This window comes from Bubalus kerabau, chromosome 14, assembly GCF_029407905.1.
Source record: "Bubalus kerabau isolate K-KA32 ecotype Philippines breed swamp buffalo chromosome 14, PCC_UOA_SB_1v2, whole genome shotgun sequence".
Taxonomy (NCBI): domain Eukaryota; kingdom Metazoa; phylum Chordata; class Mammalia; order Artiodactyla; family Bovidae; genus Bubalus; species Bubalus kerabau.
The window spans coordinates 35,827,312-35,852,749 of NC_073637.1; the positions used below are offsets into that span (position 1 = coordinate 35,827,312).

At 41.8% G+C, this 25,438-nt stretch overlaps 1 long non-coding RNA gene across 2 annotated transcripts in view; it reads right to left on the reverse strand.

Annotated features, from left to right (window-relative positions):
- Nucleotides 1–8,023: 8,023 nt before the first annotated feature.
- Nucleotides 8,024–25,438, reverse strand: part of LOC129626771 (uncharacterized) — a 55,854-nt gene continuing 38,439 nt past the window's right edge. For both annotated transcript variants that reach the window (XR_008702195.1, XR_008702194.1), the window contains one exon: nt 8,024–8,610. This is a non-coding gene — a long non-coding RNA (uncharacterized LOC129626771). The remainder of the gene's footprint in view (nt 8,611–25,438) is intronic.

The window sequence follows — 25,438 nt, forward strand, 5'->3', positions numbered from 1 at the left end:
ATCACCTCACCTCCCTCCTCTATATATCCTCTAACACAGACAAATGATTTGAGGCACTCATATTGTGGACACATTCGGAACTTTCCTTGCACTCAAGTGCATAGATGATTTTATGTAACGCTATTCACTGCCTACGTACTCCCTGCATCTACACCAGACGGTGCTGATCAGCGTGGCACACTGTTCCCTGGAATTCAGCAGTGTCCTCAGATTCCTTCCTTTTTTTAAATTAAGTTTACTTATTTTTTACTTGAAGGATAATGGCTTTACAGAATTTTGTTGTTTTCTGTCAAACCTCAACATGAATCAGCCATAGGTATACATATATCCCCTCCCTCTTGAACTTCCCTCCCATATCCCTCCCCATCCCACCCCTCAGATTCCTTCTTAACACTATCTCTGGTCAGCCACTAAAAGCTAACGCACAGGTGCAGCCAAGTTAAATCCCCCCTACCCTGTACCTCTGCGGCTGACTTTTATTTGACAAACCAAAGGCCTTTACATTTATCTTTCATTGAATTTGTTGATATTAGATCTGGCTGATCAAGTCCAGTTTCATCATCTGTATAGCACAGTGCTTAACAGAACATTTGTGACTCCATCCAATATTTCCTCCTTCATCTCATTTTTCTTTTAGCATTGCTCCCTAATGGTTACTGGAAATTATCTATTTTATTATCTGATGTATTTATTGAATGGACTTTTATGTTCTCTCTTTAGTTTCAAAGTATTTCCATTTCACATCAAATTAGCTGCTTTGTAAAATTCACATGGCACTGCTTTTTATGTCCATTTCAATTATAAGCTTTTATTGGGAATCCATGGGGTGAAAGCAGTAGCCATCAAATATGATCCAGCATGCAGTGTTCACAACTCTTAAGCTAGCCTGATCCTTTTTTTTTTTTCTCAAAACATAGCTTGCAGGCTTGCAGGATCTTAGTTCCCCAACCAGGTATTGAATCCAGACCTTTAGCATTAAAAGGTTGAGTTCTAACCACTGGACCTTCAGGGAATTCCCTGAACTAGTCTGATCCTTAATGTGTCACACTAATTTCTTCCCAGGATCAGTAGGCTCCGTGATCTTCAACTAACACTTTCCTGTTTTATTCTCACTGTCATAGAAGCCATTAGGGCAGAAGACTTGAATCCTTTAGGAGCATAAACTGGTACCACGCTTGAGTTTTTCCTTTGCTCAGGCTCTCAAAGGACCCTGGGACCTGCAGATGGAATCTTCTGGTTTTAAACATTTTTAAAATTTATTTTCATTTATTTATTCATTTGGCTGTGCTGAGTCTTAGTTGTGGCATCCGGAATTTTTATTTGCAGCATGTGGGCTCTAGTTCCCTGACCAGGGATCAAACCTGGGCCCCTTGCACTGGGAGTACCGAGTCTTAGCCACTGGACCACCAGGGAAGTCCCTGATTTTGAATTTTGCCCAACTAGCCATATACACACACACTCAGCAGAGGTAGACAAAGAATCACAAACAGAATCGTCTCCTTCCTACAAAATAGACAATAGGGGTTTAATATTCAATAACAGAAGGTTCTTCTTAGGACCAAACCAGATCTTTTCAGGAGCTCTATTTCAGAATACAAATCTTAGGTCCCTGAAGCAGTAGTGCAGTCAAACGATGTCCTTGTGGCTAAGAATGTAGATTTTAGGGACTTCCCTGGTGGTCCAGTGGCTAAGAGTCCAGGCTCCCAATGCAGGGGGCCTGGGTTTGATCCTTGGTCAGGGAACTAGATCCCATATGCCAAAGATCCTGCGTGTTGCAACCAAAGATCCTGTGTGTCGAAACCAAGACCCAGTGCAGCCAAATAAAGTAAATAAATAAATAAATATCTTTACCAAAAAAATGTAGATTTTATACACTGGTGTCACCTGACTATTACAGAACTCTGTACCACAGAAGGTCAGAATACATTAAGTAGATGTTGAATCGTCAACCAGCCTTGTTCCCCCATAGACATGCAAACCAGATATTCTAGGAAACAGAATATGATTCACATAATTCCTTCTCCTCCCCCTGTCCTTTACCCAGCCACCGTATTATTGGAGATGTGATACTCTGCTAGACAATCTCTACTCTCATTGAAATTACCCAAATACAACAGTGTGATGAAGTGGTTTGAGCACAGAAGCTGCAAAAAGAGATCCATTTTCCAATCCAACTAGGACGTTAATGATTATATGTCACTTTGGAAAATCATCACCTCTTTGTCGAAATGAAAACTAAGTCCAAATGCATGTTGCTTTGTGTAGGGTCAGACTCTCTCACCTTTAGGGGGAGAGGTCAAGGCCTGCTTTCCATCAGTACCCCCACTCCTATAAAGGAGCTCTGACAGAGGACAAAACAGCGTCTCCAAGATGCATAATTTAGAAGCACTAGAGAAATTTCCATGGGAATAAAAATATAGCTCAGAAGGTCCTATGTCCACAAACAAGTGTACGTGAGAGGAACTCTGGGGCCCCTAAAGCTTGTGGGCTTAGCAGGAACCCCTCACCCTGTGGGGCCCAGGATGATGGAAGCAAGCCCAGAGCAGTAGATTCCAGCTGGCTCTTTCTGAGCCTTAGGACAGAAAGAAGATTGAAGCCTGAGGTGCTCCTATTATCTGCCTCAGCTTATCAACAGGAGAGAGAGACATGGTAGAGATGTGGGGCAAACTTGTAGGAGGTATATATATATATATATATATATATATAAACATATACACATACATACACACACATATACATATACACATATACACACACACATACAAAAACACATATACATATTGTTGTGTTGAGTCATGTCCTACTTTTTTATGACACCATGGACTGTATAGCCCACCAGGCTCCTCTGTCCATGGCATCTCCCAGGCAAGAATACTGGAGTGGGCTGCCATGCCCTTCTCTAGGGGATCTTCCCAACCCAGGGATAGACACAGTTCTCCCTGAAACTCATCCCAGTATTCTTGCCTGGAGATTCCTATGGACAGAGGAGCCTGGCAGGCTATAGCTTATAGGGTCGCAAAGAGATGGATAAGTCTGAAGCAACTAAGCACGCATGTGTGTGTGTATATATATATATATATATATATAATTTAGGCCAATATATTCTGTACCCCAGAAACCAAGCATCTCAGTAGGGGCTGGGAAGGGCCTTGGACTCCAGGCCTATGGAAACCTGTCTTCCAAATGATGGGCCTTCTGGAAGCAGACAGCACTGTGAGAGAGTGAGGAACAGAAGCCTGGAGTCAGGTGAGCTGGGTTTCTGTCTAGGCTCAGCCTCAGACCACGGCGTGACCTTGAGCCTCAGCAACCTCCCTATAAAATGAGGATAACAATAGAATCCACCTCAGGGGGGTAAGACTGAAAAGGTTTGAAGTACATAAAGAGATTATCAGTGATTGAGTACAAAATGAAGAAGGGAAGGGAGAACCACTTCAGTATTCTTGCCTTGAGAACCTCATGAACAGTACGAAAAGGCAAAAAGATAGGACACCAAAAGATGAACTCCCCAGGTTGGTAGGTGCCCAATATGCTACTGGAGATCAGTGGAGAAATAACTCCAAAAAGAATGAAGAGATGGAGCCAAAGCAAAAACAACACCCAGCTGTGGATGTGACTAGTGATGGAAGTAAGTCAAATGCTGTAAAAAGCAATATTGCATAGGAACCTGGAATGTTAGGTCCATAAATCAAGGCAAATTGGAAATGGTCAAACAGGAGATGGCAAGAGTGAATGTCGACATTTTAGGAATCAGTGAATTAAAATGGACTGGAAGGAGAAGGAAATGGCAACCCACTCCAGTATTCTTGCCTGGAGAATCCCAGCAACAGAGGAGCCTGGTGGGCTGCTGTCTCTGGGGTTGCACAGAGTCAGACACGACTGAAGCGACTTAGCAGCAGCAGCAGCAGCAACATATACGTATATCACTAAGAGATTATTTAAATTATTTAAGAAAAAAAAGAAAAATAAATTCTAATTATCTGTGGAAAAAACCTTAAAATATTTTATGTCCACAGAATAGAATAGAAATTGGATTAAATATTAATGATTCTACAATTTGAGATGTGGAATATTAGTCTAGAAGAAAAAATAAAATATGATATCTTCATCCACTGTGAACTTTATGTGACTTTCTTGATAAAGTAGGATACATAGAATCTGTCAAACTACATTAAGGTTAAGAAATTAATGACCATAGAGATTGCTTTGGCACACAGTGTTTCATTCTTAGTTTCAAAAAGGAGTATAACAAATTCCTAAATCTAGTAGAACATAATTTGATCTGATTAGACTAGATATAGGAATGTAGAGTTATAATAGTTAATAAGAAAAGGGAAAGACTCATATCAGAATATATTTTTAAAAAATTAATTAGTATAGTGACATATTTAGAAAGAGAACAAAAAGAGAAAATTACAAAATAAAGCAGCTTATTTTTTCTTAACATCTTTGCTCATAGTTATGAAATTCTCATGGTTTAGTGATTGATCCAAAAATACTAATAATAAAACAATGTTTTATGCAAAAAAAAATAAAATGGACTGGAATGAGTGAATTTAACTCAGATGACCATTATAATTACTCCTGTGGGCAAGAATCCCTTAGAAGAAATGGAGTAGCCATCAAAGTCAACAAAAGAGTCCGAAATGCAGTACTTGGATGCAATCTCAAAAATGACAAAATGATCTCTGTTCGTTTCCAAGGCAAACCATCCAATATCACAGTAATCCAAGTCTATGCCCCAATGAGTAATGCTGAAGAAGCTGAACAGTTCTATGAAGACCTACAAGACCTTCTAGAACTAACACCAAAAAAAGATGTCCTTTTCATTATAGGGGACTGGAATGCAAAAGTAGGAAGTCAAGAGATACCTGGAATAATAGGCAAGTTTGGCCTTGGAGGTCAAAGGCTAACAGAGTTTTGCCAAGAGAACACACTAGTCATAGCAAACACCCTCTTCCAACAACACAAGAGAAGACTCTACACATGGACAGCACTAGATGGTCAATACCAAAATCAGATTGATTATATTCTTTGCAGCCAAAGATGGAGAAGCTCTATACAGTCAGCAAAAATAAGATCAGGAGCTGACTATGGCCCAGATCATGAACTACTTATTGCCAAATTCAGACTTAAATTGAAGAAAGTACAGAAAACCACTAGAGCATTCAGGTATGACCTAAATCAATCCCTTATGATTATACAGTGGAAGTGACAAATATATTCAAGGGATTAGATCTGATAGACAGAGTGCCTGAAGAACTATGGATGGAGATCGGGGACATTGTACAGGAGGCAGTGATCAAGACCATCCCCAAGAAAAAGAAATGCAAAAAGGCAAAATGGTTGTCCGAGGAGGCCTTACAAATAGCTAAGAAAAGAAAATATGCAAAAGGCAAAGGAGAAAAGGAAAGATATACCCATTTGAATGCACAGTTCCAAAGAATAGCAAGGAGAGATAAAAGAAACCCTTCCTCAGTGATCAATGCAAGGAAATAGAGGAAGACAATAGAATGGGAAAGACTAGAGATCTCTTCAAGAAAATTAGAGATACCAAGGGAACATTTCATGCAAAGATGGACACAATAAAGGACAGAAATGGTATGGACCTAACAGAAGCAGAAGATATTAAGAAGAGGTGGCAAGAATACACAGAAGAACTGTACAAAAAAGATCTTCACAATCCAGATAATCATGATGGTGTGATCACTCACACTCACCTAGAACCAGACATCCTGGAATGTGAAGTCACGTGGGCCTTAGGAAGCATCACTATGAACAAAGCTAGTGGAGGTGATGGAATTCCAGTTGAGCTATTTCAAATCCTGTAAGATGATGCTGTGAAAGTGCTGCACTCAATATGCCAGCAAATCTGGAAAACTCAGCAATGGCCACAGGACTGGAAAAGGTCAGTTTTCATTCCAATCCCAAAGAAAGGCAATGCCAAGGACTGTTCAAACTACCGCACAATTGCACTCATCTCACACTAGCAGAGTAATGCTCACAATTCTCCAAGCCAGGCTTCAACCAGACATGAATCATGAACTTCCAGATGTTCAAGTTGGATTTAGAAAAGGCAGAGGAACCAAAGATCAAATTGCCAACATCCATTGGATCATCAAAAAAGCAAGAGAGTTCCAGAAAAACATCTACTACTGCTTTATTGACTATGCCAAAGCCTTTGACTGTGTAGATCACAACAAACTGTGGAAAATTCTTCAAGAGATGGGAATACCAGGACATCTGATCTGCCTCCTGAGAAATCTGTATGCAGGTCAAGAAGCAACAGTTAGAACTGGACATGAAACAACAGACTGTTTCCAAATTAGGAAAGGAGTATGTCAAGGCTGTATATTGTCACCCTGCTTATTTAACTTATATTCAGAGTACATCATGTGAAATGCAAGGCTAGATGAAGCACAAGCTGGAATCAAGATTGCTGGGAGAAATATCAATAACCTTAGATATGCAGATGACACCACCCTTATGGCAGAAAGTGAAGAGGAACTAAAGAGTCTCTTGATGAAAGTGAAAGAGGAGAATGAAAAAGTTGGCTTAAAGCTCAACATTTAGAAACCTAAGATCATGGCATCCGGTCCCATCACTTCATGGCAAGTAGACAGGGAAATAATTGGAACAGTGAGAGACTTTATTTTGGGGGGCTCCAAAATCACTGTAAATGGTGACTGCAGCCATGAAATTAAAATACTCACTCCTTGGAAGAAAAGTTATGACCAACCCAGACAGCATATTAAAAAGCAGAGACATTACTTTGCCAACAAAGTTCCGTCTAGTCAAAGTTATGGTTTTTCCAGTAGTCACATATGGATGTGAGAGTTGAACTATAAAGAAAGTTGAGTGCCTAAGAATTGATGCTTTTGAACTGTGGTGTTGGAGAAGACTCTTGAGAGTCCCTTGGACTGCAGGGAGATCCAACCAGTCCATTCTAAAGGAGATCAGTTCTGAATACTCATTGGAAGGACTGATGCTGAAGCTGTAAGTTCAGTACTTTGGCTACCTGTTGTGAAGAACTGACTCATTTGAAATGACCCTGATGCTGGAAAAGATCGAAGGCAGAAGGAGAAGGGGACGACACAGGATGAGATGGTTGGATGGCATCACCAATTTATGGACATGAGTTTGAGTAAGCTCCAGCAGGTGGTGACGGACAGGGAAGCCTGGCCTGCTGCAGTCCATGGGATTGCAAAGAGTCAGACACAACAGAGCCACTGAACTTAACTGAACAGAGTGCAGCAGCTCAGAACCTAGCAAGGAATAAATACTAGATGGTGGTGATTTTAAAAAAAAGTAGAAAATTTATACAAAATACCTGACCTTGTGGTGCTTCTGTTCTGCTGCATGGGGAGAGACAACAGATAAATAAACCTATACAAATTAGATAAAATGGGGTATCACAAAGAAAACCAGAGCAAGGTAAGAGACTAGAAGGCACTGGGGTTTGGACTTTGGATGTAGCAGCTAGAAAGTCCTCTCAGAGGAGATGGCATCTGAGCAGAGAACTGATGGAAGGGAGGAACAATCTGGGCATAGGGGAAAGGAGCGAGACACAGAAGAGCTTGTGCAAAGGTCCTGAGGCAGAGCCTTGGTAGTCATGCATGAGGCGGCTTGTATGCAGGAGACAAGCGAGGGGGCTTGATTTAAAAAGCAACTCACTCCCACACACCTTCACTGGGTGTATGCATGCTAAGTCGCTCCAGTCATGTCCGGCTCTTTGAGACCCTATGGACTATAGTCCTCCAGGCTCCTCTGTTCATGGGATTCTCTAGGCAAGAATACTGGAGTGGGTTGCTGTGCCCTCCTCCAGGGGATCTTCCCAACCCAGGGATCAAACCTGTGTCTCTTACATCTCCTGCATTGGTGGGTTCTTTACCACTAGCGCCACCTGGGAAGCCCAGTGTTCCCACCACCCCCACTCCTTTTTTTTTATAATGCTCATCCCCTTCTAACAAGCTATAGGTTACTTATGTAGCTTTTTTTTTTTTTTTTTTTTTAACCAACTCCCCTTGCCAGAATGCAAGAAATCTCATTTGCTTGTTTTACTGATCCATCCCAAGCATCCAAACCTGGCCCTACACAGAGCACAGAACACATGATGAGTACTTGGCGAATGAAGGAGTGACATGCTATCCAAGATAAACAAGGGGTTGGTTCTAAGGACAATGGAACTTTGGGGAGATTTTGCTCAGGAAAATTACATTATCAGATTTTTTTTTAATGAGAGGCGGAGGATTTTATTTATTCATTTATTTTTATTTTCTATTTGTCTGCGCTAGGTCTTTCTTGTTGTTCTAGGGCTTTCTCTAGTTGTGGCGAGTGGAGACGATTCTTCTTTGCGGTGCATAGGCTTCGCACCGTGGTGTCTTCTCTTGTTGCGGAGCACAGGCTCTAGGGCGCGCGGGTTTCAGCAGTGGCGGCTCACGGGCGCTAGAGCACAGGCCCAATAGTTGTGGCGCACAGGCTTAGTTGCTCCACCATGTACGGGATCTTCCCACACCAGGGATCAAACCCACGCCCCCTGCGTTGGCAAGTGGATTCTTATCCAGTGTACCACCACAGAAGTCCTCAAATTTCTGATTTTGATTGCTTTGGCTACTGTGAGGAAAAAAAAGACCAATGGATGGATAGATGGATACATAACTGAATGAATCCCAGAGTCCATAACTCCTGCTTTTGCAGGAGAGGATTTTTCAGGTGCAATTCAAGCAGGATGCTGCTCTGCTAACACTGAAATTGAACGATATCCTCACTACGTCCAGCTTCTACCCCATGGCTCTGAGGGATCCTGGGATAAAACAGACCAGAGAACTGCAGGGCAGAGCAGTGGGGAGAACTTCACAGGGAGGGGTATGGGGCTTCCAAACGCTAGCAAACCTCAACTCTTTAGAACTCTGGGCAAGCACAGAGCGACCGTTTCTGTGGCTGGTGTCAGAACAGATCACAGGAAGCTGCAGAGAGGGAGCCAGGAAAGGACCAAGGCAGCCAGGGGATCCAGGCTCGACCAACAGACACGCCCCGCTGAGGGTGCACCAGCTTCTTCTTGAGGAAATAAATGGAGGTTCATGCCAGAGCCAGGCTATAAGGCATTTGCAGTATAGAAACTCATGTTTAAGCCAATGGATTCCCTCAATTGTGTGGTCCAGCCATTCTCTATCAACCTTTTTATGTTATTGTAAGATCCCGAATTAAAGAGCTTCTTCAGGCATTGATAAAGTTAACAATCTCATGGGGTGAAGACTACTGAAAATTTCTGTCGTCTGACGTCCAGAGTACAGCTCCCCCTACAGGATGATCTGGGGGTGTCGCTGTGTCCCACACACTTTGATTTCTATTTCAGATTACTTTTATTGAGTAACTTTACTGATTTACAGCGTGGGTGTTACAGCAAAGACTCCTGGATATCCCATATGAGACCAGATTCACTTTTTTCCACATTTAATTTTCAAGTGCACAGAATGACTGTTCACCTCATTTCATATCAACATTTGCCCTAATCAGGTGAACAATCCATCTATAGAAAGACAAGGAATAAATGTTCACATACACAGGAAAGAGGTGATGAAGATTTTTCCTCTTCGAAATGCATCTTTAGTCTGTCTTTGCCTCCTTGCTCCTGGTTTCCTCTTGTGGCTTCTAGAATCCTAGGTAAGTGATATTTTACATTTCCTAAAATCTTTTAAAATCTTGAAGTTTGGTAAATGAGACAGGATTGTCTTTCTCCTTTGGAAGAAGAAATTACCGTCCTGTCTTTTACCTAAATCATTTTATGGGCCATTAATTGAATAGATAATGTTTTTCAGCAAAGGCTGAAGGGTCATTTACCATTTTCAACTTGACAACTACCCGTAATCACAAGAGAGCAATACAGAGAGGTGACATGGAGCTTTTATGAAGAACACAGACCTGGCTGGCATTGGAAGCCTGCACGTTTTACTCCCTTTTTCTGTAATTACACAGGAGAGACATGATTTCCAATTTCTTCACTATAATGAATCTTTGTTTTAATGGGAAATTCTGAACATCAAAAAGACAACCAATATAATGCTTTGGTTTTAGAAAACCAGAGGATATGTTTTGCTCTTTGTGATTCAAGAAATAGCTAGATCAAAGGCCAAAGATCCCCGAGTGCCGCCACTACCGAGACTACCCGCTCTGGAGCCCACTTGCCACAACTAGAGCCCATGTGACGAAAGGAAAGATGTCACGTGACACAGCGAAGATCCTGCTTGTCGCAACTAAGACCCAACACCACTACCAAATCAATCAATAAAATAAATAAATACTGGAAAAAAAAAAAAGCCAAAGATCTCATCCCAAATACCCATCCCTTGTGCCCTCGACTGTCACTATCTTTTTGGTAAAGTCATGGGGGACACTGAACTCCTTTGTTAGCCAGGGTCAAAACAGACTTGGACTTCTCAGAAAACAACTCTGCAGTGATTAGATAACTAGAATCGAGGATTGATAGTGACTCTCCTTTTCTGTTTTAATTGAAATATAGTTGCGCTTTAAAGTATAGTTCATACTTTAATTAAAGTATAGTTAATAAGCTCCAATACTTTAGCTACCTGCTGCAAACAGCCGACTCGTTGGATAAAACCCTGATGATGGGAAAGATCGAAAGCAAAACGAGAAGGGGGCAGCAGAGGATGAGATGGTTAGATAGCATCACTGACTCAGTGGACATGAATCTGAGCAAATTCTGGGAGATGGTGGAAGACTGGGGAGCCCGGCATGCTGCAGTCTATGAGGCTGCAAAGAGTCAGACATGACTAAGCAGCTGAACAATAACAATAGTTAATTTACAATGTTGTGTTAGTTTCAAGTGTACTGCAAAGTGATTCAGCTAGGTTGGTAGAAAGATATATATTCTTTTTCCAATTCTTTTTCATTGTGGTTATTACAAGATATTGAATATAGTTTCCTGTGCTATACAGTAGGTCCTCATTGTTTATGTACAACTTTCCTTTGAAAAGAAGTCAAACAGGAAAAGGGGGGTTTTAGTCAACATGCTGAGTTATTGGGATAAAACACAGTTCTATTTCAAATCACCCTCCAGCACCCCTTCCCTTACTGTTACCCCCACTCCCATAACTTCTGATGGTCTGACAAGACCATGCTTCACTGCATCATAGGAATCACTAAGGAGGCTTCCCTGATGATCCAGTGGCTAAGACTCAAAATGCAGGGGGCCTGGGTTCGATCCCTGATCAGGGAACTAGATCCCTGCCAGATAAATAAATAAATATTTTTAAAAGAAAATTAAAAAAGGAGTCACTAAGAGCAGAGGGCTTTGACCACCACTGACACGGTCAGTTTCTTCCATCACAGGGGAGCAAGCACAGCCTTTTTTTAATTGTGATAAAATATACGTAATGTATATTTTAACGTATATTTAACGTAATGGTTAAAATGTATAATTTCAACCAGTTTTTAAGTATACATTTCACAGACACAAGTACATTCATGTTGTTGTACAACCATTTCCCATCACCAGGACTTTTCATCTTTCCAAACTCAAACCCTGTACCTATTAAACACTAGCTCCGCATTCTCCCTCCCCTAGTCCCTGGCGGCCAACGTTCTACTTGTGTCTCTAAGAAATTGCCTATTCTAGAGACCTCATATGAAAGGAATCATACCATGTTTTTTCCTTTTGTGACTGGCTTACCTCACTTAGCATAAGGTCTCCAGGGTCCACCCATGCTGCAGCAGGTGTCAGAACTGACTCCCTTTCTAGGGTGACTAAGACCCCATTGTAGTCATAGACCAGATTTTGTTTGTTCATTCATTCATCAGTGGACATCTGAGTTGTTTCTGCCTCTGGCTATTGTGAATGATGCTGCTGTAAACAAACATCTGTTTTAGCCTCTATTTTCACTTCTTTTGGGTGTTGACCCAGAAATGGAATTACTGGGTCATACAGAAACTCTGTTTAATTTTTCTAAGGAGCCACCAGACTGTTTTTCTCAGCAACTGCACCATTGTGTCTTCCCACCAGGAATAACATCTGTTTTTATTCTTGGCTGTGCTGGATCTTTATTGTTGTAAGCAGGTTTCTCCTTGTGGTGGCTTCTCCTGGCAGCGCACAGGCTCTAGGGCGCACGGGCTTCCATAGTTGCAGCTCACAGGCTCAGTAGTTGTGGCGCTGGGGTTTAGTTGCCATGGGGCATGTGGGATCTTTCCAGATCAGGGATCCAATCCATATCCCCTGCATTGGCAGGCAGTTTCTTTACCACTAAGCCAGCAGGGAAGCCCTCAATAACGTCTTTATGTCTACTCATCAAGGTATCACCAACATCTTTGGTTCCAAAGATCACCATTTTAAAATTCCGCCTTGTTGTCTGTGAGGTAAGAGTTCAAAGACACAGAGAAAAGAAATGACCCTGTAAATGGGCTTGTGAAATCTTCCCCACAGGAGGACTTGCTCAGGAATCAGCATATGGTTGGCTCAGGTGAAGAGACGGTCTCAGTCTTGTGTTACACAAGCTCAGGAGGAGGAGGAGGAGGAGGAGTTCTTCAGGTGACAGCATAAAGCATGTGAACACACACTGTTTCCATCTAACTTCTGTTTGTGACTCAGATGGTAAAGAATCTGCCTGCAATGCAGGAGACCCAGGTTCAATCCCTGGGTTGGAAAGACCTCCCTGGAGAAGGGAATGGCAACCCACTCCAGTATTTTGCCTAGGAAATCCCTGGACAGAGGAGCCTGGAGGGCTACAGTCCATGTGGTCACAAAGAGTCGGACACAAGACAGCAACTAACACTTTCACTTTCTTTCAACGTCATCTCCTTCTAGATGTCAGCCAGGGCGCTGATACAAAGTCATGAACGGAGCTCACAGAATAAAGTAGGGGGTAGGCATCATTACTGGAAGAGGGGATTAGATTATGATGGAGGATTCAAACTAGCCTGAGACCCACCGGAGGGGTAAACATTTCCCATCAGAGCCCGGGATGGAGGAGGGGATCTTGGGGAAAGTTCCTATCAGTGCTTAAAGAATGAGGATTTATCCAGGGCAAAAGTCCCAGTCAGATTTTTAAGAATTTACACTTGCTTCAACTGATCTGTGTTTTCTCTTAGGAATCTTAAACCCAGGGGTAGAGACTGAAGATAAAACCCATTAGGGAAGGGAGAGGCTTGGAGAGTGATAAGGGTTGAGTTGTGTTATCTAATATGCTACTGGAGAACAGAGGAGAAATAACTCCAGAAAGAATGAGGAGACGGAGCCAAAGCAAAAACAACACCCAGTTGTGGATGTGACTGGTGATGGAAGTAAAGTGCGATGCTATAAAGAACAATATTGCATAGGAACCTGAAATGTTAGGTGTGAATCAAGGTAAATTGGAAGTGGTCAACAGGAGATGGCAAGAGTGAACATCCACATTTTAGGAATCAGTCAACTAAAATGGACTGGAATGAGTGAATTTAACTCAGATCACCATTATATCTACTCCTGTGGGCAGGAATCCCTAGAAATGGAGTAGCCATCATGGTCAACAAGAGAGTCTGAAATGCAGTACCTGGATGCAATCTCAAAAAAGACAGAATGATCTCTGTTTGTTTCCAAGGCAAACCATTCAATAGCACAGTAATCCAAGTCTATGACCCAACGAGTAATGCTGAAGAAGCTGAAGTTGAACAGTTCTATGAAGACCTACAAGACCTTGTAGAACTAACACCAAAAAAAAAGATGTCCTTTTCATTATAGGGAACTGGAATGCAAAAGTAGGACGTCAAGAGATACGTTTGGAGTACAAAATGAAGTAGGTCAAAGGCTAACAGAGTTTTGGCAAGAGAATGCACTAGTCATAGCAAACACCCTCTTCCAACAACATAAAAGAAGATTCTACACGTGGACAGCACCAGATGGTCAATACCAAAACCTGATTGATTATATTCTTTGCAGTCAAAGATGGAGAAGCTCTACACAGTCAGCCTAAACAAGATCAGGAGCTGACTGTGGCTCAGATTGTTAGGTAGGTAGAATAGGGAAAAGGAGTCTAAAATGGCGGTGGCTAAAAGACAAGGAAGGTCAAAGGAAGGTCCGAGGACCAGAGTGAAAACTTCAGGCAGAACAAACAGCACTCCTGGCTAAGCCCAATTTGCATAGGGCAGGCCCAGGTGGAAGAAAAAACATATAAAAGGAGGAGCCAAAGCGCTTTCTCTGGGACTCTCTCTCCCGCGTGCATGCACGCGCGCTTGCGTGCTCCTGCTATCTTCTAAATAAAATGGAGCTGTAACACTGATTTGCCTAAGAACTGTAACGCGGTTTGTCCAAGACCCGAGAGCTGTGATGCACCAAGGGCTTTAATGTCCCTTGCTCCAAATCTTTGTTGTGACGAGACAAAGAACCGAGGAACATACACTCGCGTGACAAGATCATGACCTCCTTATTGCCAGATTCAGACTTAAATTGAACAAAGTAGGGAAAACCACTAGAGCATTCAGGTATGACCTAATTCAAATCCCTTAGGATTATACAGTGGAAGTGACAAATATATTCAAGGGATTAGATCTGATAGACAAAAGAGTGCCTGAAGAACTATGGATGGAGGTCCCTGACATTGTACAGGAGGCAGTAATCAAGACCATCCCCAAGAAAAAGAAATGCAAAAAGGCAAAATGGTTGTCCAAGGAGGCCTTACAAATAGCTGAGAAAAGAAGAGAAGCTAAAGGCAAAGGAGAAAAGGAAAGATATACCCATTTGAATGCACAGTTCCAAAGAATAGCAAGAAGAGATAAGAAACCCTTCCTAGATATCAATGCAAAGAAATAAAGGAAAACAATAGAATGGGAAAGACTAGAGATCTCTTCAAGAAAATTAGAGATACCAAGGGAAAATTTCATGCAAAGATGGACACAATAAAGGACAGAAATGGTATGGACCTAACAGAAGCAGAAGATATTAAGAAGAGGTAGCAAAAATACACAGAAGAGCTAAACAAAAAAGATCTTCGTGACCCAGATAACCATGATGGTGTGATCACTCACCTAGAGCCACACATCCTGGAATGTGAAGTCAAGTGAGCCTTAGCAAGCATCACTACAAACAAAGCTAGTGGAGGTGATGGAATTCCAGTTGAGCTATTTCAAATCCTACAAGATGATGCTGTGAAAGTGCTACACTCAATATGCCAGCAAATTTGGAAAACTCACCAGTGGCCATAGGACTGGAAAAGGTCAGTTTTCATTCCAATCCCAAAGAAAGGCAATGCCAAAGAATGTTCAGACTACCACTGAATTGCACTCATCTCACATGCTACCAAAGTAATGCTCACAATTCTCCAAGCCAGGATTCAACAGTACTTGAACCATGAACTTCCAGATGTTCAAGTTGGATTTAGAAAAGGCAGAGGAACCAGAGATCAAACTGCCAACATCTATTGGATCATCGAAAAAGCAAGAGAGTTCCAGAAAAACATCTATTGCTGCTTTATTGATGATGCCAAAGCCTTTGACTACGTAGATCACAACAAACTGTGGAAAATTCTTCAAGAGATGGGAATACCAGGACATCTGATCTGCCTCCTGAGAAATCTGTATGCAGGTCAAGAAGCAACAGTTATAACTGGACATGGAACAACAGACTGGTTCCAAATCAGGAAAGGAGTATGTCAAAGCTGTGTATTGTCACCCTGCTTATTTAAATTATATGCAGAGTACATCATGAGAAATGCCAGGTTGGATGAAGGACAAGCTGGAATTAAGATTGCTGGGAGAAATATCAATAACCTCAGATACGCAGATGACACTACCCTTATGGCAGAAAGCGAAGAACTAAAGAGCCTCTTGATGAAAGTGAAAGAGGAGAGTGAAAAAGTTGGCTTAAAACTCAACATTCAGAAAACTAAGATCATGGCATCCGGTCCCATCACTTCATGGCAAATAGATGGGGAAACAATGGAAATAGTGAAAGACTTTATTTTGGGGGGAGCTCCAAAATCACTGCAGATGGTGACTGCAGCCATGAAATTAAAAGATGTTTGTTCCTTGGAAGAAAAGCTATGACCAACCCAGACAGCATATTAAAAAGCAGAGATATCACTTTGCTGACAAAAGTCCATCTAGTCAAGGCTATGGTTTTTCCAGTAGTCATGTATGGATGTGAGAGTTGGACTATAAAGAAAGCTGAGAGACAAAGAACTGATGCTTTTGAACTGTGGCGTTGGAGAAGACTCTTGAGAGTCCCTTGGACTGCAAGAAGATCCAACCAGTCCATCCTATAGGAAATTAGGAGATCAGTCCTGAATATTCATTGGGAGGACTGATGCTGAAGCTGAAACTCCAATACTTTGGCCACCTGATGGGAAGAACTGACTCATTTGAAAAGCCCCTGATGCTGGGAAAGATTGAAGGCAGGAGAAGAAGGGAACAACAGAGGATGAGATGGTTGGATAGCATCACAGATTCAATGGGCTTGAATTTGGGTAAGCTCCAGGAGTAGGTGACAGATAGGGAAGCCTGGCGTGTTGCAGTCATGGGGTTGAAAAGAGTCAGATACGATTGAGCGACTGAGCTGACTGTGCCATCTAAAAAGTTATCAAAGTAGGACCCTTCCCTCACCTCTGAAACTTGCTTGGAAATAGTCTTTGCAGATGTAATCAAGATAGGATAAGGTCATTAACGTGGCCCCTAATCCAGGTCTGATGCTGAAGCTGAAGCTCCAGTACTTTGGCCACCTGATTTGAAGAACTGACTAACTGATGCTGGGAAAGATTGAGGGCAGGAGGAGGAGGGGGTGACAGATGGTTGGATGGCATCATTGACTCAATGGACATGGGTCTGAGCAAACTCTGGGAGATAGTGAAGGACAGGGAAGCCTGGTGTGCCGCACTCCATGGGGTCACAAAGAGACTCAATTTAGCAACTAAACAACAACAGTCCACTGGAGGGGAGCTAGTCGTGTGACAGTAGATAAAGAGAAGGAAATTACACTAAGGAGGGCCCTTCCCTAGAGGTTTCTAAGAGAGCACGCCTCTGCCAACATCTCCATTTCAGACTTGTGGACTCCAGAACTGTGAGAGAATCAGTTTCTTCTGTTTTGGACTTCCCTGGTGGTTCAGGGGTTAACCTCCAAGCTTCCGGTATAAGGGTCTCAGGTTCAACACAGCCAGGCAAGATCCCGCATGCCACTTGGTGCAGCCCAAAAAAAAAAAAATCTGCCATCTTTTAAACCACCCAGATAATGGGACTTGGTTCTAGCAGCCCAAGGAAACTAACACAAAGCCCAACACCCTGTAACACACGCTCACGACATATTGTTTCCATATTTATTATGAGAGCAGTTGAGTTAGAAGGTTTTTTTAGGAAATGATCTTCTGTCATAATTTCTGATTACCTTAAATATTAATGGGCCTTAAAATCATAATCTTAGTTAATGAATGGTCCCCCCATAACGTTCCCATAAGGTTTTCTTTTGGGTACAGAGACATCTTTTCTTCCATCCTTTTTCTTCCTTTCTTCCTTTCTTTTTACTGTTAACACTTCAGTTTTTTTATTTTTAAATTTTTGTTAAACTTTTTATTTTATACTGGTGTATGGCCGAATGTTGTAATAGTTTCAGGTGGACAGCAAAGGGACTCACCACGTAGATAACAATTATCCATTCTCCCCCAGACTCCTCTCCCATTCAGGCAAACACTAAGCAAAGTTCCATGTGCAGTACGATCTTGTTGCTTATCCATTTAAAATAGAGCAGTGTGTACACGTCCATTCCAAACTTCCTGTCTATCCCTTCCTAGCAGTGAGAGCACCAAGTCCTAACCTCAGAACCTCCAGGAAATTGCCTTGATTTACTTTTACATGAAAATTGGAAGCCCCATTTTGTTTAGCCGTTCCTGAGTCAGATTCATACAAATTAAAGTCAGGAGTGATTTAGCATCATCAGAAGACGGTGAATGAATTCTATACCCATTTTTATTTCTTTTGAAGAGACAACTTTGCTGGAGAACAATACAAATGGGGTTTCAGAAGCTCATTAGGCTTCCTAAAATTCCCATCCACCACCCCCTTTCCCTCCAGTAGTCAGTTACTCAGTTCAGTTGTTCAGTCATGTCCGACTCTTTGCGACCCATGGACTGCAGCACGCCAGGCTTCCCTGTCCATCACAAACTCCTCAAGCTTACTCAAACTCATGTCCATTGATTGGTGATGTCAGCCAACTGTCTCAGCCTCTGTTGTTCCCTTCTCCTCCCACCTTCAATCCTTCCCAGCATCAGGGTCTTTTCAAATGAGTCAGTTCTTCCCATCAGGTGGCCAAAGTATTGGAGTTTCAGCTTCAGCATCAATCCTTCCAATGAATATTCAGCACTGATTTCCTACAGGATGGACTGGTTGGATCTTCTTGCAGTCCAAGGGATGCTCAAGAGTCTTCTCCAACAGCACAGTTCAAAAGCATCAATTCTTTGGCACTCAGCTTTCTTTATAGTCCAACTCTTACATCCATACATGACCACTAGAAAAACCATAGCTTTGATTAGACAGACCTTTGTTGGCAAAGTAATGTCTCTGCTTTTTAATATGCTTTGGTCATAAGTTTTCTTCCAAGGAACAAGCGTCTTTTAATTTCATGGCTGCAGTTACCATCTGCAGTGATTCTGGAGCCCCCCAAAATAAAGTCTTTCACTATTTCCATTGTTTCCCCATCTATTTGCCATGAAGTGATGGGACCAGATGCCATGATCTTAGTTTTCTGAATGTTGAGTTTTAAGCCAACTTTTTCACTCTCCTCTTTCACTTTCATCAAGAGGCTCTTTAGTTCCTCTTCGCTTTCTGCCATAAGGGTGGTGTCATCTGCGTATCTGAGGTTATTGATATTTCTCCCAGCAATCTTGATTCTAGCTTGTCCTTCATCCAACCTGGCATTTCTCATGATGTACTCTGCATATAAGTTAAATAAGCAGAGTGACAATATACAGCCTTGACATACTCCTTTCCTGATTAGGAACCAGTCTGTTGTTCAGAACCAGTAGTTACGGAGGGTCTAAGAACCTGTTCTTTGCCTTAACAGCACCTTGAACAGAAACAGGGGGGAGCTCTGCAGTTCTGTATGTGAAAATAACATCACAGGTGTTATCACCTGTTTCTCTCTTCTGTGTCATCTGCTTCTTTAATGCAGAGAAGAAATTAAAATTACAGCGAGTGCCAAAGGCATGAAGCATCTATCTAATGAGATATCTGATAAGTTCACTGCTAGGGGTAACTGAAATTAATTGACTAACAGCCTTTGAATTCCATGTGATTGGTGAGAAAATACTATGGGAGTATAAAATTCCCAGATGGTGCTAATGGTAAAGAATACGCTTGTCAATGCAGGAGATGTAAAAGATGCAGGATTGATCCCTGAGTAGGGAAGAGCCCCTGGAGGAGGGCATGGCAACCCACTCCAGTATTCTTGCATGGAGAATCCCATGGACAGAGGAGCCTGGTGGACTCCAGTCCATAGGGTCCCAAAGAGTCGGACACAACTATAGTGACTTAACACACATGCATGCACACATCTGGAAGGAACTACAGAATCACTAGTGGTAGTAGAATGCCCAGGAGAAATTCACAAAGAGTTAGGGGCCAATCCAACATCGATCTCACACAGTGAGTATGTGTAGGGCATTCCTGCCATACTGGACACTCCATGCAGGCCTGATATACTGGACACTCCATGCAGGCCTGATATACTGGACACTCCATGCAGGCCCTGCCACAATCAAATAAGAGACAACATGCCCGTCCCCAGACAAATACTCAGGAAACATCGGTTGTTATCATCTCTCCTGGAAAATACATCTCTCCTGGAAGTTTCCACAAATTCATGAATGTGTAAATGTAACTTTCATATCTAACAACGTGTGTGTGTGTGTGTGTGTGTGTGCATGCGTGCTCAGTCATGCCTGACTCTTTGCAACCTTATGGCCTGTAGCCTGCCATGTCTCCTCTGTCCATGGACTTTTCCAGGCAAGAATTCTGGAATGGGCTGCCATTCCCTACTCCAGCGGATCTTCCCAGCCCAGGGATCAAACCCAAGTTTCCCGCAGTTCCTACATTGGCAGATGGATTCTTGACTGCTGCACCACCTGGGAAGCATCTAATGATATACAGACATAATTACAATAAACAGCTTACTTCCTTTGAGTGCTTGCTAGATTTCAAAGACAATGCTGGGGATTTTGCATTAGGTGGTTCAGATGGTAAAGAGTCTGCCTGCAGTGCAGGAGATCTGGATTCGATCCCTGGGTTGGGAAGACCTCCTGGAGAAGGAAATGGCAACCCATTCTAGTATTCTTGCCTGGAAATCCCATGGACAGAGAAGCCTGGCAGGCTACAGTCCATGGGGTCACAAAGGGTCAGGCACGATTGACAACTTCACTTTCTTTCTTCAATTCTCAGAGCATTTCTCTCATCCAGTATTATGTTTATTATTCCCATTTTACAGATGAAAAAACTGAAGCATTGGGAGGTTAACTGACTTGCTCAAGGTCATACAAACAGTGTAAGCATGAGGGGGGATGGGAAGAAGGCCATGGCCAAGCACAAGGCTATGAAAAAAACGACAAAGCCTGCTTTCTGTGTCCCCCACCTCCTCCTCTTGCCCATTAGAAAATTTCTATACAAGTAAAATATCATTGAAATTTCCTGATACAGATTTCCTGAAACCACTGTTTCATGGTCTTAATAAATGATTGACAAAATGACATAAGGAGAGGGAATTCCCTGATGGTCCAGTGGTTAGGACTTGGTGATTTCATTGCCGTGGACCAGGGGGTTCAATCCCTGATCAGGGAACTAAGATCCCACAAGGTGTGCATTGTGGCCAAAAAAAAAAAAAAAATTTAGTAAAAAGAAAACTTCTCTTGTAAATTTAGGACATTATTTTATGTTTATCTTGCCTCTCTATATAAAGTAACAAAAAAGTAAACTGAATGATTAGACTATATCTGGCATACCATAATTAGTATGTATTAACATTAGATGAAGAATAAATTACCAAAATGTTTCGCTTAACTGCTCCCAGTCACATCCACAAATGGTGCAATTTGGTGTCTCATGGTGCTATTTTTAAAATCTAAATTTTTTTTTAAATGAGGGGTTTTTTTTTCCATTGATATACAATATCATGTAAGTTTCAGGTGTCCAACATAGTGATCCACAGGTTTTAGAGATTATACTCCATTTATAGTTATTATAAAATATTGGTTATATTCCCTATGCTGTACAATAGACCCTTATAGCTTATTTACTTTATAGTAGTTTGTACTCCTTAATCCTCTTCCTCTATTTTGCCCTTCCCCCTACCTGCTCCCCACTGATGACCACCAGTTAGTTCTCTACCTCGGTGAGTCTGTTTCTTTTGTGTAATATTCACTAGCTTGTTTCACGGTGCTATTTGAACTAGAGACGATACTGCAACTCGTAATAAACATTTACAACCCCACATAATTTATATATTTTTTTCTTCAGTGGCTTTACTACTTGAATGACTAGTAACATAGCTTAAAGATTTTTTAATTGCTTCTTTTTCTTGCATATTTATTTGCATTCCTAAATTTACTTAACAAAAGATTTTCTTATTTGCATAGATCAATCTTGAATGCAAAGCCTATAGAATATACTTGCAAGCAGACAATAGCTCTGCGGGGTTAAGGTATTAGAGCATGACTACCTTTGATTGTTAAGAAGATGGGCTAAGTGCTTCTTTTTAACCTAAATAGAGACCCCACGAACACAAAGAACAAAAGTCAGTCACGAGTCCCTGTAACACCTTTACACAGTTAAATGAAAAACTCTGAAAACTCCTAAAAGTCTTTTAAAACTTATCTAAAAAACAAAAAACATCACTGTCACTCATTGCTACTAACCTCACAGCAGCCACTGCAATTATTTTAACACACACTAAATAGATTTATTAGGTCATGGTGTTTGGGCCAGGTCTTTGCTAAAGGAACACATAGTCCAATCTGTAGATTATTAACCAAGAGGGTCTATAAGCCCTAATGTCTATTGTGACCTTTTTATTTTTTCATGAGACATTCATCAATGAATGGATTAATAGGACCACAAAGGAAAAGTGAGGCATTTGTCTGCAATAATTCACCCTCTAAAAGAATGATTAACTGACAGAGTCTGTTGATTGCCAAAATCTAACATCAAATTTTATTCTTTAGCTGATGCAGGTTAAGAAAGCAGTTATAAAATAACCATTTTTATAAGAGGAAAGCATGCCAGGAACTCAATAGTTAGCGGTTACCATTCCCAATTAATTCTCCAGGAAATTTGTGAACTTTTAGTCTTTTATTCGTAAAATACCCTAGTTTTCTGATTAAAATGGGAGTGCAAGTGATTATAGGACTAAAAACAAGATTGAGGCGGTGGGTTCAAAATATTTCACACATGCTTCTGTAATATATGAGCTTTGTTTGATAAGCACACAGTACTTCTGTAACTATACAAAAAAAGAATTTTTTAATTAAAAAAATTTTTTTGGACAAAATGTTGACCTTCACCATTTCTTTTGAGAAAGCAAATGAAATGTATGCAGGGTGCAGGTTCTCTTTCAATACATCTAGTCTGCAAAATTTGTAGCTACTATTTGTCCCTTTCAAAATTTCTCTGAAGTACACCTTCCTGGGTATCTCATTTTTTCAACTTCTCCTCTCCAGACTCCTCAAAATGTTGTGCTTGTCAGAAGTATCCTTTCTGAGTTTTTTTTTTTTAACTGTACAATGTACAAAGCTGAATGTTAACACTCTCATCTTTCCTCAATGGATAAAAACCAAGTCTGTAAAACTTCAAAGAAGACATAAAGGAGAGTAGTTTTGAAAACAGAACTGTGACTTGATTACATTATTTTTTTTCTGATGGCCTGTGTCTAGTTACTTGTGACTTTAATTTACATCTAATTTCCTGTTTTGACTATTACACCATATTTACACAGAGGCTTTAGAAAGTATGGAAAACACTGCTCAATGTGTACCATCAATTAAGATGAATCTCCAATACTTATTTTCCCCTCTATGAAATGAATTTGAATTTTTCTGCCTAAAGAAAAGATCCTGAAAAGAATATTGGTCTTTTCCTTTTGGCTAAACTTTTTTCTTCATGTTACATGTGCACACTTAACACCGTGAAAAAATTATTCATTTTCACAAACGCTCCTGCCTGTATCAGACCTGTCCACCTGACCCGGCTCTTTGTGAGTGTGTGGGAACAAGTGGAAATGTTTGTCCATAAGTGCATACTAGGCTCCCATCCATTCTCTTGCTGATGGTTATATTCCAAGAAGCCAGATATAGAAAGTACCAATGGGATGGGATGAATTGGGATATTGAAATTGACATATATACACTATTGATATTATATGTAAAATAGATAACTAGTGAGAAACTACCGTATAGCAGAGGGAACCCTACTCAGTGCTCTGTGGTGACTAAAATGGGAAGGAAATCCAAAAAAGAAGATCCACATATACGTGTAGCTGATTCACTTTGCTGTATAGCAGAAAACTAAACTTCACTGTAAAGCAATTATGTTGTTGTCCAGTCGTTAAGTCCAGTCCGACTCTTTTCAACCCCATGGACCCGGCCAGACTCCTCTGTCCATGAAATTTTCCAGGCAAGAATACTAGAAAGGGTTGACATTTCCTTTTCAGGAGATCTTCCCCACCCAGAGATCAAACCTACATCTCCTGCATTGGCAGGTTGGTTCTTTACCACTGAGCCACCTGGGAAGCCCAAAGCAATTATACCACAACAAAAATTTTTTAAAAGCATCATTGTCATAATAGACTGAAACTGTAGGATCCCATAAACAAATTGCTGATAAACGTTCGTAAACAGTGTTTTTTCATTCTGCATTTCTATTTTTTTAATTGCACGCGCGCGCGCACACACACACACACACACACACACAGTACTGCGCTAAAGTGAGCGTTTTGTCCCTTGCCAGAAAGAAGCTAAGATGCTACGACGTAATGAGTTTTATTAACGCTCATAATGTCTGCAAAGCAGCCCAGCCTAAGTATCGGATCCTTTTTTAGTCTCTCCCCGAAGACCTACTTACAGGAGCACTCGCATCGGTGCCTAATTGATCTGCAAAATGCCGGCTGCTGCAACCTCTTCCAGGCACTCGCGCGGTTCCTGTACCATCTCTACCGCCTGCTACCACCCTACGGAGACAGGCTCAGCGCTGTACTGGAATCAGCCAGACCAGACCCGTTTCCCCAGCGTACGCAGAGCTCATCTGTCTCGAATTGGGATATCCCGCTCCCAGCTCCCAGCCCCAACACACGCACACACACACACACACGGTTAGAATAGCTGTGAGGTTCTCTGGCTGGGACACAAAAACGTCCTAAGTCATTCTGATGATGTGATGGGAAAAAAAGAAAGCAAAAATGCAATGAAACAAAGCTTCGAAAACTAAAAAATTGGCTTATTTTTTCGGTAATCCCGGTGCTTAAGAAAAAGCGGAATTAAGAGACATTCCGGGAATCGGGTCTGGGGTGGGGCCGCTGTTGGCTCTCTAGTAAGTGATCCTCAGTACGTTTAATTGAGAAGTCTGGGTCTCTTTTTTGGTACAGATGTGGCTCCATCCTTAGCTTATCAATCGTGACGGCTAATCCCTTCACGTGTAGTGAATACAGTTTCCAAGAAGCCACTGGAACTAGAATCCGAGGTTGTCAGGGTGGGAGTTCTCAGACCAGGGGCCCAAGTCGCTGGCAGCTTCTGGGATCCGATTAAAAATGCAAATAATCAGGCTCCACCCAAGATTTTCTGAAACTTGAACTCTGGGGAGTGGTCCCAGCCACCCATGGTTTAACAAACCCTTCCACGAGAGTCTGAGGCGGGCTCAAGTTTGAGAAGCCCTGGATTCCCTGTCTGTTTCACAAACTGTGTGTGCCCTGTGCTTAGTCATTCAGCCTTGTTTGTCTCTGCCACCTCATGGACTGTGGCCCGTCAGGCTCCTCTGTCCACGGGATTTTTCAGGCAAGAATACTGGAGTGGGTTGCCATTCCCTCCTCCAGGAGATCTTCCCAACCCAGGGATTGAACCTGCATCTCCTGTGTCTCCTTCATTGCAGGTGAATTCTTTACCCACTGAGCCATCAAGGAAGCCCTTCCCAAACTATCCTGGTAATCAAAAAAGAAAAAAAATCACTCAGGGCCTTGAATAAACTAAGATTTCTGGAACCTTCCCTGCAGATTCATCCAGTGGAGATTCATTCTGCTCTGGGGTCTGAGCATCTGTTGTAATCTGCAGAGGGGATTTACTTTTTCTCCTGGGGCAAGTCTGGGGAGCCCTGGATTGAGCTCAGTCTCTAAGATTACCTTCCAGGACTGGTTTTTCACGTGTTGCTTGAGTGGAACAGTATTTTGAAATAGGGACAGAGAACAGAAGTGAGATTGCAGTGGAAAGGGTGAGGATTAGAA